The following is a 12,124-nucleotide window of genomic DNA, read 5'->3' as shown; positions in this document are numbered from 1 at the left end:
ATAGGTTATACAAGGCCAAGGAAGTGGTATGGAGGCAAGAGGGGGATGAGGGAAGGTCAACCTTTGGCCTTTATCTTTGGATCGGTTTCCATAGGTAGGAGGGAAGGGGGTAGGAGAGGGCATAGCCCTGTCAGGCTCCTTTGGGTCGAGCCTTGTTGCGGCGCCTGGGGGATCGTGGTGTTAGGACACTCCGTTAAGCATGCATCGGGGCACTATGGGTGCTGGTACCATTAACCGTTGTTGCGTGGTCAGGTTGTTTTTTTTTTTGTCTGTGTTGGGCTCTAAAGTCTCCGGTGCCCCGACTCCCCAACCTATTGTAATTGGGCAGTGTCAGAATCTAACCGAGAGTATGTCTCGTTGGCTACTGTTAGAGTTGGTGTGGGAGGAGGTCGGGGGGCCTCAGTAGTCTCTCCTACATATGTTGAGTGTGTGACAGTAAGATAACAAAACACAAAATAACAATAACCTGTACAACAAAATAGTTGGTAACTTGGATACGCGTCTTACTTATACCGCTTGGGTATGGAGTCCCTTTATCTGGACGCCCAGTCCTGAGCCAGGGGAGGAACTTTCGCTGGACCCGTTTTTGTTATCTCTGCCAGCGGGATACCCCAGTCTTCCAGCAGCTGTATGCCTTATGGCGCCGACGTGATGGAGTGAAGGGAATCTTGGTGGTGCACTAGCAGCTTAGCCAGGTAACCCCATCTGTAACTCAGTCCCTGTGTGCGTAGCAACAGCGTAATTTGCGCCACAGATTTGCGGAACTGTAGTGTTTCTGCTGAGAGGTCAGAGAATATTTTTAGATTGTTGAATTTTTCAGGCATCCCTTTGTTTCTGCTTGCCTTGATTATCCGTTCCTTGGCATGGAAGAAATGCACTCTTGCTATGACGTCCCTCGCTGCAGTGGTAGGTAAGTGGCTAGGTCTTCGAAGACGGTGCACCCTGTCTAGTAGTAGTTTATCTGGATGCAGTTCAGGGGTCATCTGTTGGAACATATCTTGTAAATAATTATCCAGGTCAGTATTTGTTACTGACTCCGGTATTCCCCTAAATCAGAGGTTATTCCTCCTGGACCTGTCTTCTAGATCTGCCAGCTTGAGTTTTTGGGCTGTGATAGTGTCTTCTAGTTCTTGCATTTTGTCAGCCACACTATTATGGGCCACGGAGAAGTCGTCCATTTTGGACTCTAGATGCGCTGTACGGTTCCCTATGTCCTGCAGGTCTTTCCTAAGCTCAGCTGTCAGTGTGAGCATTTGAGCCCTGAGGCTCCTCTGAACTGAATCAGTGAGTTCAGCCATCATGCTCCTCATGGTTGCCACCGAGAGAGGCTGGTCGTCAGCACTCATTCCAGGGGAGGCGGGCAAGCCCTCCCGCGATCGTGGCGGGCCGCCATCTTGCTCATGGTTTTCCTGCGTTTTTAGCGGTGCGGCTTTTGCCAGAAAAAAAAAAAAAAAAAAAAAAAGACGCTTTGTCCGCTTTCGCGGGTTTGCTTTTCAGCCTCTGGGACATGGTGAGCACTTGCGTTTGTGCGTGCGGTAGAGAATGCTCGGTAGTCCGGTTTTTTATTGCCCCGTGCAGCTTGATCGGCGGGAGCTACTCCGACCGTGCAGCTCGAGCGCCAAACCACGCCCCCGCGTTTTAGTTTTAGAGCTATAGCTTTTAGGACATTTGATTTTTAAGAGATCTTAAGGATTTATGCACCAAACTCACTTCATTAAAAGTGACACTATAGTGTCAGGAATACAAACATGTATACCTGACACTATAGCTCTAAGTGCTGTTTAGGTTCTAGACCCCTTGCCTAAAATAAAAATAAATGAAACTAGCCTTATTTCCCTCCTCATACAAGTCTCGTCACAGCTGGCCCAGCCTTTTGCCCTTGACTGAAATAAAATTTGAGTATCTTTGCCAACCCAATGCTTTTCCACAGGAAAACTGTGAGGCTATTGTGCGTGTGCAGCAAAATGCTGGGCCAATCAGCATCTCCTCATAAAGATACATTGACGAATAGCATCTATGGCTAGTTCAGCAGCTCCTTGCAGAGCAGGGAAACTCGAAAAGCCAGTGTTGCAGCACTGACACAGGAAGCACCTCTAGTAACCATCTGAGTGACTCACTAGAAGTGTCCCTGGGCAGTAAACACTGCCTTTCATTAAAAGCCTGCAGGGACAGACTGCCGACACCGGAACAACTACATTAAGCTGTAGTGGTTTTGGTGACTACAGTGTCCCTTCAAGATATGGTAGCTTTTGTGCTCAACGTATTGCCCTTAATTAATCCATTCATTATACGTTTCCAATATACATGGTGTTGATTAAGAGGGCGTTTTGTTTGGAAACCCATGGATAACCAACAGGAATGGCAATTTTTAACTCCAGGATAAAATAGGTATAAATTCACTCTCAGCCACCTCCCATGTTTAGTGTCTAGAAGGTTAAATACCTGCTCATACTAAGAAGAGCCCAGTGTCAAATAGATACCTGGAGACCCCAGACTGCTAGAGGAGCCGTATGCAGTGCTCAAGACAGCATTGCATACTAGGTATCGACCGTTAATAGGCAGATATTCAGCAATATCTGTATCGGCCCTTAAAAGAAAATTACATTGGTCAATCCCTACTTCATACAGTCCTTTAAAACGAGATTTAAATCTGCTTCTGCTGAAATTAAGGGTATGGTAGTTTACAATTGGGGGGGGGGGGGGGGGGGGAGGTGTTCGATGGGGCCAATTTATACAACATGCACAATTCAGCACACACGCTCATTCACTAAACCGCTATTTCAAGTCTCACAGATTGTAATAGTTTTCTTTAAAAACACTTCACATAGGCAAAAAAAATTATGGGGTTTAGTTACAGTATATGATCATACATTGCATAAGCCTGTAACAACGTCAATGTACCCCATTCTTGGCAGGTCCTACTCTTGCTCCCCAATGCCTGCTCTTATGTTGGATAGAGAACACACACACACACACACACTATATCTTTTTATTTCTCTCTGGTGCTCTTTCGATAAGTCACACTTTTAAAATAAGTTTGTTTACTATTTGAAGTCCAGTAGATCTCTGGATCCTCCTGTCTTCTGCCTGCCAGAGCAGACCCAGTATGGGGTCTGACCACAGACAACCTCAGGGGTTACTGCAGGCGCGTTCAGTTCCTGCAGTGTCCTGATACTACGTTTGAAGTCTTCCGCTAAATGTAAAGATGTCAAATGTGAGTAGTGCACGTCAGTCTGGACTTAACCAGAAAATGCCTCTAGTGGCTGTCTAAGTGACTGCCACTGAAGGTGTTCCTAGGCTCTAAGGTAAACACTGTATTTTCTCTGAAAATACAGTGTTTACATGAAAAAGCCTGCAGGTATCTCCTATACTCACCCGAACAACCTCATTAAGCTGAAGTTGTTCAGGTGACTATAGTGTCCATTTAATGTTAACTCATTTTCAGGTGAGTGCAGCCCTAGCTATACTTTGTTACACACTAAATAAATAACACACGGTGAGTGAATGGAAGGAGTTTGCAGCACAAACAAATACTACAGGGCACCTATGTACCATTAGCAGGCGCTCTACATTATACATACACAGAACGGCGTACCCATGAAACATACCAATCCGAATTTCGTTAGAACACAAAAATGGCAGCGATGACTCAAACTGACTCCATAATTAGATTAAGATGCAAATATGAACATTTATGACAGCCATACATTTATTGTATTAAGAACTACACCTATTCATTAACAGGACAAGGCCACAACCCCAAATGAACTCTGTTTCTACCACAGTGCGCAGAATTGCAATGCAGGGATTTGAAGAATAAAAATTACACTTTACTAGAAAGGTTTTCAAGATACATAAACTGATAGAAAACAGAGGATTAAAGACACTGAAAGCTTGCACAAAAGGTCACTCTACTAGATCAGTGTGTATCAAACCAAGTTTTGATGTACTGTACTCTTTACCATGTCTAAATAGGTTTATACACAAGGACATACCAGATTTTTTTTTTTTTTTTTTATATTGTGCAGGCAACAACTGATCTTTGGTTTCAGAGAACTGTAATGTAATTGTGTGAAGACTAGAGGTTTATGGCAAACTGAATTACCAATGTCTGGATTAATTTTTTTTTTTTTTTAATTTACAATAAAAAAAAAAAAAAAAAAAAACGCAAACCACACACGCAACCTAGGGGAGTTTTATTAAATTTTCTAGATCAGCTATTTTAAGACCAAATTATTAAATCCTATTTTAAATTACTACAATACGGTGTTTAGTGAATAAGCATGTAGGAATCCCACATTATTTGGCTAGCCACACTGAGAAAGTTGGTCTACAACAGATGCAGTGCCAAGAAGAATTAGCCATTTACGAAGAATGAATCAGTTTTACACGACTCTGCATTGTCACTAAACACCTCGCGCCAGCCATCACTGCATATCAAAATATAACAGGAATCCTTCGCTACATGCAAGAACAGCCATGTAAATGTTCATTTTGCACAATTCTCGATTTGTAGAGCAATAAATAAAGACTTGTAGACAGTTTACTTTACACATGGATTGTATTTGGCAATGAATGAAAGGGGGAGGTGCACCAAGAATTTTGCAGGCAATCCATATTATGTAACCAGCATAAATACACTGCTTACAATCATTACATTCAAAAAGCAAATTCACCCTGTAAAATATGTAATATTCAGCTACACAGAACAAATGGAGCAAAAAATTAAAGTTTTACAAAAATAAGTCACTTTTCGACATAAATATCTACACGTGATCCCTTAAGCACCAATGAATTTTATGATGTGCAAAAACAGAAAATTAAAAAGGATACAATAATTATTATGGATTGAGCATTTGTGAGCTTTACTATATGCATGCAAGTACAGTAACAAAGCATCATTTAAGCATATTTCTGTTAAATGGCAACATAAGCCGATCATATAGTTAATGAAAAAGAACAGAAAAATCTAAGCATTTATAGGTTTTAAGTTAACGGTAGAATCACCCAGCATTTGCAGAGAGTGAAATCATTAAAAAAAAAATAATAATAAAAACAGGAGGACAATAGCAATTCTTTACTGTATAATAAAATGTGCTCAGTGATTAATTGGATTACAATGGCAAAATGGGTCAGAAAATATATTCAACTAAATCCTCTATTATAAAATTCATAAACCTAATCTGTAAAAAGATGCAAACCATGGGATTTCCAAAAATCCATTTGATGTGGTTTCATTTTAAAACGGTGAAGATATTTAGATTTTCATTCTCTTGGAATGCTCTGCACCAAGACAGGATAAATCTATAAAATGCACAGGTAGCGAACCTCTGATGTAATTGGTAATCTGAACAAAGGAGAAGAAAAAAAAGCGATAAACCGGTTCTGCCTCAGTTTGCTATGCACCTCCAAGAAAAGTACATGACAAAAATTAGATATAAAAAAGGCATTGCTCAAGATGTCATATGCAGGTTGTTTTCTTAAAGAATTGTAAATTTTAAGAAAAGCAGAAGAAGGGGGGGGGGGGGGAAGGGGGCGTGAAGAAGGCATCAGTCATAAAACACTGCAAGATGAGAGAACATTTATAAAAACAAAAAAGCAGTAAAAAAATAAGCCTGAATTTTTTGGGAGGCATGTAATATTAGAAGGCAGAAAACCGAGCTATAGGAGAGAAGACAATAGAATCTAAACTTGGACATTGGGTTGGCTCTAGTGAACTAGAGTTGGGTGACTCCACTGGTGCTCCAGTAGTTGCAGACTTCAGTTCCCATGATGCTCAGCGAAAAAAAGGATCAGAAGAATATATATTCCACAGCAGTTGGGAAAAAAATATCAGTGGTTAGGTGAGCATCATAGGTGTTACAGTCCAACAAAAGCTGTAGCACCCAAGGCTATTAATCACAGGATTAGACTGGTTTGATTTTTCTATAACCCTTTATAAAAAGTCCTAGAATAGTAATTCAGTGTTAAATAAAAAGTCACATTATATAGTAAATATTTATACAGTACTAATTTCAATGCCACTGCAAAAATGGTACTTCCATACACAGTTGGCACCGAGAATGACCTAAACAAGGTAGATTTCACAGTTACTGTAGAACAACAACTCCCAGCAGGCTGTGGCATTGGTCAGGCTGGCAGAGCATCATGGGAGTTGTAGTTCTGAAAGCCGGGGAGGGGAATGCTCCTTTGGGCCTCTCCTGGTATGAAGGGATCTGGCAGCCCATGACATGCAGCTGGTGGGGTTAGCACAGGGGGTTTATAAGAGGGTTAGTGGGGGTATTTTGGTCCCTCCTACTTACCGTAGATGTGCCCAGGACCGAGCTGCCCGGTCTCTCAGTCTGAAGGCGCACTGGGGCGGCCTGACCATACCGAGCACAGACACTTCGATCCCTCGAACACCCAGCGCGCGGCTCCCAGGCCCCGGGCTGTCCCTCACGGCTGCCAGTGACGGGCCCTGAGCTCCAGTGAGAGGCAGCGCAGCATCGCTCCCCCCGCCTCCTCCTCTCACTGCCCGATCGCGACGGAAAATAACGAGAGGGAGGATGAGACAAGCCGAGTGACAGCGCGCCTCCTCCAATCACAAGTGCCGGCAGATCCCAACAGCCAATGAGAAGGCGAGAAGCCCAAGACAGCGTGGCTCAAGTTACAGGAGACAGCCAATGGGCTGCCTGTTGGCTGCCAACCATGCGCAGGATGGGCGGGGCTAGGTCTGTGCTCAGTGGGAGGGGGAGGGGAGCTCCAGTAACCCGGTAGTATTAAAGGCCAGGGTTGCCATGGACAGGGCTATTCACTAAAGTGAGAATTCACAGCTATTCACAGTGTAGGCCTGTATAGACAGCCTGCAAACATGGCTGACTCACAGATCTCTTAGCAATTTTATATTTCTCCAGTTTGTGGCCCAAAGTGTGAATTTTCACAGATTTTCTGACAGTGAGCAATCCTGGCTTACAGTGTACACCAGGGGTCCTTAAACTATGGCCCCTCCAGATGTAGCTGAACTACAACTCCCATGATTCTCTGGCTATCTATGTAATTCAAAGAATCATGGGAGTTGGAGTTCACCAACATCTGGGGGGGGGGGGGGCGGAGATGGAGGATCCCTGGTGTACACCTTCCAAAGCAGAATAAAAACCTTATTCCTTAATTCGCCATGTTTACATAGTAACCAAGTGTACACACAATGCCGGCTCAATTCTTTTTTTTTTTTTATCAAAGTGTCTTTATATTTACAGTTACAGTTTGCGGTATTTTTTTAGTACTTTTTATAACTTTACTAGTGTAACATTTAAAGCAGGGCTGCCCTAAAGGTAGATTCCCCCCTCAGATGTTGCAGAACTTCAACTCCCATGATGCTTTGCATGCATTGGGAATGCTTTTAGAATGACTAAGCATCATGGAAGCTGTAGTTTTAAAACCGCTGGGAAATCTACCTTTTGGGTACCACTGTCTTAAAAGATCACTATAGTGTCAGGAAAACAAACTAGTTTTCCTGACACTATATAACCCTTACGGTCCCCCCACCTTCAGGGTCCCCCCTCCTGCTGGGCTGAAGGGGTCAAAACCCCTTCAGCCACTTACCTTTATCCAGCACCGGGCTCCTTCGGCGCTGGTGACCTCTCCTCCCCCGCCGACGTCAGCTCCCGAGTGGAGCCGAATGCGCAGGCGCGGCAAGCATTCAAACAGTCCATAGGAAAGCATTTCTCAATGCTTTCCTATGGACGTTCTGCACGCTGGATGCGATTTTCGCATCCAGTGTTGCAGAAGCGCCTCTAGCGGCTATCAGGAAGACAGCCACTAGAGGCTGGATTAACCCTGCAATGTAAACATAGCAGTTTCTCTGAAGGGTTAAAACTTGGGGACCTGGCACCCAGACCACTTCATTGAGCTGAAGTGGTCTGGATGACTATAGTGTCCCTTTAACCCCTTAAGGACACATGACATGTGTGACATGTCATGATTGCCTTCTATTCCAGAAGTTTGGTACTTAAAGGGTTAAAGGAACACTAGTGTTAGGAATACTCCTAGCACTAAAGTGTTCCTCTGCCACAACACACACACTCTATGTCAATGAAAGGGTTAAAAAAAACTGTTTACACTTACCTCATTCCAGCTCTGAGGTCCCTGATACTTGTCAGTTGATGGGGGAAAAGGTGAGGAGGGGGCTAATGCACATGCGCGGCAAGTGCCACATGCGCATTTGGCCTTCCCCGTAGTAAAGCATTGAATCCGTTCTTTCCTATGGGGTTTTGCTTGATGCTGAATGTTCTCAAGCAAAGCATGAGGGCATCCATCGTCTCTTTATAGAGTCAAACTCTGTGAAACAGCAGGAAGCGCCTCTACTGGGTGTTTGGTAGAAAGCCACTAGACTCGCAGGGGTAGGCAACCTTTGTCATTCCCTATGTTGTAGACTACACCGCCCATGATGCTTTGCTAGCATTATGACTAAAGAGCATTGTGGGAGATGTAGTGCACAACATCTGGTTTGTAGGTGTTCTACCCCTACACTAGAGGCAGTCTTAGCACAGTTTCTCTAAAACTGCAACGAGTTAGTGATCTGCCTACAGTGTCCCTTTAAATAAACAGAAAATCATGTATCTGAAAAACAGGCTTGGTTCAATTAGAAGATCAGAAATGACAATAAAGAGACAGGCCCTGGCAGCTTTATCCAGTACAAAAATAAAAAGGCAAATGGAAATATCCTAACAATGATCTCACTTTTAATGTGTTTATTCAGTGCAATTCATTGTCTACAAATGTATCAGAATACAAGGGCAAAGACATATGGGCAACCGAAACATGGTTTTATAGCATAGTTTATATTATATTATATTATATTATTTCTTTTTGAAGTTTTGTTTCACAACAGATGGAATGCAATAAAATAAGCTCATTGATCCTGAATAATAAAAAATAAATTAATTTGTTTCTCTGCTCCCCACATGATCTTGCCCTATAACATGGTTCTCTAGTTCTGGTCCCCAGATGTTGGTGGCCTGCAGCAAGCAGAACTCCTTGAGTACATTAGTTGGCCAGAGAATCGTGGGAGTTGTAGTTCAGCATCATTTAGGGACTGGAGTTTGAGATGCCTACTCTATAATGTTGAGCAGAGGTAGGGAAGTGTGGGCACGTGGGAGGAATCTAGGGGATCAAATCTATTTAGGTCTCGCTGGCCATTATATTAGTCATCAGCACCAGGTCCTCAGGCTCTTAATCCAGCACTGCAAGATGGTAGATCATGTGGATGGATTGATGGACAGATGGACCAATTGACAGATAGCTAGAGCATAGGGTATATTCACTATACAATGCATTGTAGTGAAATGGAACACTCCAGACTTAGAAATAATTAGGTACATTTCTCACATTGTTCTATTGTAGGAAAACTAGGGGTAACTACCCACCTATGGTTTTTTTTGTTTGTTTTTTTACATTCTTTATTATTTGTAGTGCATGGTTTAACATACGAGATAATATGGACATTGTACAAGACTATACACGATAAGTTTTAGATCTAGGATGACATAGAACGTCTGAGGCACTGCACTTTTTATATTCATAACATGCTAAACAAACATGTCTAGAGGCCTTAGGAAAGCATGACAGAATTATAAGAAGTTTTATACATTGTGAATAGAAAAGTAAAATATCAGTTTAGTAAAATAAAATAAAAGATAGTGAACATGCAACGGTATGAAACAGCTGTGATGCTACAGTGTACTAGCCACAATACAGAGATAGAAAGGAGAGAGATAACTAAACAATAAAGTGAATCTCTGCATAATAAACAAGAGCATAACTGTAGATAGGCAAGGTCTCCGCCGGCCAGGGGCTCATCTAATGCTGCATGTGAGCCATAATAGATAGTCAGTCTCTATATCTGCCGACCTTGACCTATTGTTTCCATAGAGCCCCATGAAAACAGCCATGTGTCGTGCTTGACATACGCGTGAGGTCTGCTTTGCTTTGGCTCTTCACTCCCGTGAGCCCAGGCCTTAAATGGAGTCGGCATCTAACTATCTGGGATCACTCCTCTTCCTTCATCATGCGGTCGAGCCTGAGTGCTTCGGAATAAGGAGAGCCCCTTGGGCAACCGGGTGGCTGATTGGAGGAATCTCTACTCAGGCCTCCAGCTCAGAGTGCAGTCAGTATGTTGACGCAGCAACTTGAGGGACAGTCTGCTCAGGCAAGCCAAAAGAGGGATGTCGGCTATGGATGTGCTCCCAAAAGTCCTGGCAGATCTTGTAGAATTTAGCATTAAAACACTCTCTCCATGTCTGGACAGCCAGGACCTCATGGGATCGTGAAGACTGTGATGTGGCAGCCATCTTAGGTTAGCCATGCGGATGTGGCTTCACAAGAGATTCCGCTAAGGTGGAGAGACAAGTTTCCCCAATGGGACTTGGATGGTCCTCACTGGTCCAAAAGGGAGGGGGTTTGAGGGGCCGCAGAGCTTTATCTATAGAGAGCATGCTCAGTGTACGGAGATCAGCCACATCCCTCGGGCACTAGGCCGTATGTCTTGTTAGGCTACATGGCCGGACTGATTGGCCCAACGGTGCAACGACACAGGTCCGGTATCAACGTGTTCCTGCTCGGTTAAAGGATAGTCCAGCGCTCTTACAAAGCTTCTTCCGAAGCAGTTTGAGGCTAAATAAGCTTCTTTTGTGCTGGGACATGCCTAAGCTGCTAGAAAGCACGTCCGGTCATTTTTGTTTTAATGCATTGTATAGATAGTATATTCCAGTTGCATGAGTGACAGTTCTTCGAAGCTGTATTAGAGCTGCAGTGATTTTTATGAATAATTTATGGAAGAAAAGTGATGTTTGTTGTAGTTGATATTACTGTTTACTTTGCTCTTCAACATTCAAAATTGTATGATTTGATTCTATAATAAAAACATAACAAGTGTAGGCAGTTTATAAAGTTATACAGTTAAAGTTTTGCTAGTTTGCATAAATGTATCTATATGTTTAACCTTTTATGATGATTGTGCCAGACGATGCATCTTTGAGGTTTGTATATGGGCCGTGTCTTGGGAGAGAAACATTGCGTATTACCAATACACTTGCATGTTTTCGAACAGTGTGATTTTTCACTGGCGATTTTATATTATTGGATACTCAAATAAATGTCAGTGTATCCGTTTCACTATACACCAGCTAAAATCTGACTCCATCTCGATGGGCTGTCCATTTGAATTATTGTTTAAAGATAAATAAACATGTCTAGGTCAATAAAGAGTGATCTTATCACAAAACAGGTTGCACAAAGACACAGTATAAACCACAATATTTCACCTTCAGTATCAGAAATTATTATCTACAATTAGAAGCAATTAAATTAATCACATTGATCATTTTGACAGCTTTCCAATATAAAGACTTGGTATCTTTACAGTAAAATAGGATACTCATCACTTCAAAAATGACAGAACACTCAAATTTTAAAAAATACACATCTTGTTAAGTTACAGTAGTTTGTTTATTGGTTTACATTCAGGGCCCTCCTTGTTTTAAATTAGAAGGCAAAAAAAGCAAATAAACTTACCTGTCATCAGTCTACTTGCAGTAGTCACTAGACTTGTGCAATAATGCTTTTCGGCTATGACGAACAAATCACATGTTTTTTTTATCTGTACCCGAACAGATTGGTCAGTCTTAGATTTACCTATGGAGTCTTAAAGGGATACTCTAAGAAACATAACAACATTAACATAATAAAGTTGTTTTGATGTATACACCTTTCCCATGCAGCCTCACTGTTCAGTTCTGTTCATTTGCAATCTTTGGTTTGGTTTTGTCTTGTGTGAACTGGATTATATTATTCTCTTAATCGTTATATGAATTTAAAAAAGAAAGAATGGAACATTACATAAAAAAAAAAATGATTAACGCAATTCAATTATTCAGTTATTTGGACAGCCACTAGAAGCACTTCCTCTTTTTAACCCCTTAAGGACACATGACATGTGTGACATGTCATGATTCCCTTTTATTTCAGAAGTTTGGTCCTTAAAGGGTTAAAGGGAACTGTTACTTCTCTGGAAATCACACCATAGGATAAAACATTGACAGTATTATTCACTAAGTGAGAATTCAAAGTGAATCTCACATCTAAGGCC

At 42.2% G+C, this 12,124-nt stretch overlaps 1 protein-coding gene across 1 annotated transcript in view; it reads right to left on the bottom strand.

The window, feature by feature from the left end:
* SOCS5 (suppressor of cytokine signaling 5) overlaps window positions 1-6,495 on the bottom strand; it is a 52,002-nt gene extending 45,507 nt beyond the window's left edge. The window contains exon 1 of the mRNA XM_063443921.1: window positions 6,303-6,495. The gene's annotated coding sequence lies outside the window, so the exon portion shown is untranslated. The remainder of the gene's footprint in view (window positions 1-6,302) is intronic.
* Between the last annotated feature and the right edge of the window lie 5,629 nt (window positions 6,496-12,124).

This window comes from Pelobates fuscus, chromosome 2 (genome assembly GCF_036172605.1).
Source record: "Pelobates fuscus isolate aPelFus1 chromosome 2, aPelFus1.pri, whole genome shotgun sequence".
In the NCBI taxonomy this organism is placed as follows: domain Eukaryota; kingdom Metazoa; phylum Chordata; class Amphibia; order Anura; family Pelobatidae; genus Pelobates; species Pelobates fuscus.
The sequence above is the reverse complement of the archived record's forward strand: the minus strand, read 5'-3'. Positions and strand labels throughout refer to the sequence as shown.